The sequence below is a fragment of the Pteropus vampyrus genome, unplaced genomic scaffold (assembly GCF_000151845.1).
Source record: "Pteropus vampyrus isolate Shadow unplaced genomic scaffold, Pvam_2.0 Scaffold243, whole genome shotgun sequence".
In the NCBI taxonomy this organism is placed as follows: Eukaryota; Metazoa; Chordata; class Mammalia; order Chiroptera; family Pteropodidae; genus Pteropus; species Pteropus vampyrus.
This window is the reverse complement of record NW_011889024.1, coordinates 758,931-761,260: the sequence shown is the minus strand read 5'-3', so window position 1 is coordinate 761,260 and position 2,330 is coordinate 758,931.

Genomic DNA, 2,330 nt, shown 5'->3' with positions numbered 1-2,330 from the left:
TGTTTCAACTACTTCAGTCAGCCAGTCAAGAGATAAAAATGAAATAGGTTTAAATCAAATACTTTTTGATCAAATACTAGATGCTTTTGCTACTCTTTTGTAGTTCAAATAAAATATTTTTTGATAAAACTTATGTAAATTGAGGGGTTGAAAGTCTTCTCGGATGTTTTCTCTGAATTTCTATGAATTTCTCTGATGCTCTAGGTGAGAATGGTCTAATTTCAATATTATTTCTGCTGGTTAATGCTACAGTTTTAATTTTTTTTCTCTTCATTATAGGTATGCTCCATATAGCGATTAAAGCAGTTCCACTCTGTTGAGTTCTAAATGTGAGAGAAAAAATTTTATGTGAATATATGTCAAGTCAGCTTTTGTGTTTTGCATCAGAAATTAAAAAATAAAAATAATTCTGTATTCTTCAAGTTATGTATGTTGTGACAGTGTTTAGAAAATGTGGATTCTAAGGTACATTATTAGAAGTATTTCAGTGTGGAAGGTACCATCTGATACCAAGGTCAGTGATAATTAAGAACACATCGGTAAGAAAACTTGTAAGGAGGTAAATTAAAAATTAGCTGCTAAAGTATTTGCTCTTTATATCAACTTTTAATTTCTAATCCAAACAATTATTCTTTAGTGTATCAGGGTGATAGAACTCTTTATTACTCAAAATGCAAAAAAGCCCAAATACTTTTTTTTTCCTAGAGGACCCATTTTGGTTAAGTCAGAAAGTAAAGCTGAATCCTATTACCGGTTTCTTCTGGACTCTATTTCTTTGAATTTGAATAATTTTCATTTGGGTGACCAGTTATGGCAACAAGAAGTTTGTTGTCCCTTTTTGCTAATATGACTCTCATCCAATGATTAGCAAACTCTTGACATTTAAAAGAGGGGCGGGTAAGGGGAGGGTTAATAGACCCAAATAAAAATACATTTCATTTATTCCTCATCAAAACTCTTTCTTGTGAATTAGTTAAAACTTATCTATATACCACTTTGTTAACTTGTAATTTAAACACTTAGTGAACCATATGTTTAAAAATTAATTATTTGTGTCTCCATTCGTATGTCGACTAGAAAGATTTATTGCCTTATGATTGGTTTGTGTGTGCTTTGGTCTCTGGTCAACACTTATTTGGGGAGATTCATGGCTCAGTATCTTTGGAAGTCTTCTGAATATTAATTCAGAGTTACATTATGTTGGAATAGTTATTTAATCCAAATTCAGTGAAAAAACAAATTAACAATAACTGTTAATTTTTTGTCAGTTTGGAGTCCTAGATGATAGGTAAACCAGTCTCATATTACAAATGCAAAGGCCAGAGGTGACGAAAGATTTGCCTAATGTCATTGTGGTAGGTAGACTAATGGAGTCGCCCCAAATGACCATGTCCTACTCCCTGGAATCTATGTATATGTTAGGTTATATGGCAAAGAGGAATTAAGGTTGCAAGTGGGACTAAATTTTCTAATCAGCTGACGTTGAGATAGGGAGATGATCCTGGTTATCTGATTGGGCCCAATATAATCACAAGGGTCTTTATAAGTGGAAGAGGGATGCACGAAGAGTGTGAGAGTGAGGTGGTGTAAGAAGGACAACTGGCCATTACTAGCTTTGAAGATGGAAGGGGGCCGAGAGCCAAGGAATAGAAAAATGAAACATTCTTCCCTGGATCCTCCAGAAAGTAACAGAACCCTGTCGTCACCTTGATTTTAGCCTATTGAGACCTGTGTTGGATTTCTCACCTACAAAACCATAGGATAATAAATCTTTATGTTGTTTTAAACCATTGAGTTTGTTAGAGCAGCAGCAGGGAACTGCTGTTGTCTGGCAGTGGTAGAGCGAGACCAAGAAGTCAGGTATTAATTCCCAATGCAAGGCACCGTCCACCAAAAGAAACACTTAATTCACATCCCTAAAGGGAACAGAAAACTCTTAAGTCACTTGAAATTCTGTAAACTGATAACCTGAGCTGGAAATAAAATATAACTTTAATAAACAATATCTGTTGTATGTCTGGCCTTGAGAATAGTTACACTATGTGGACTTTCATCTTGATTGTGCCTGTATAACCCCAGGGGAAGCCAGTTGGAAGACTCGATTGTCCAAGAGAACTTCTTGCAGTGATGGAAATGTTCTGTCTGTTAGCCAGTACAACAGCCACTACTCCTGTGTGGCTGTCGATATTTGGAATGTGATTAATGTGACGGAATTTTTAATAAGTAGCCACAAGGGGCTGGTGGCTGCTGTATTAAACAACACAGATACAGAGTATTCTATGAGTAACACCTGAAGTTGTGCTACATACTGGTGCTGGTAAAAAAAAAAA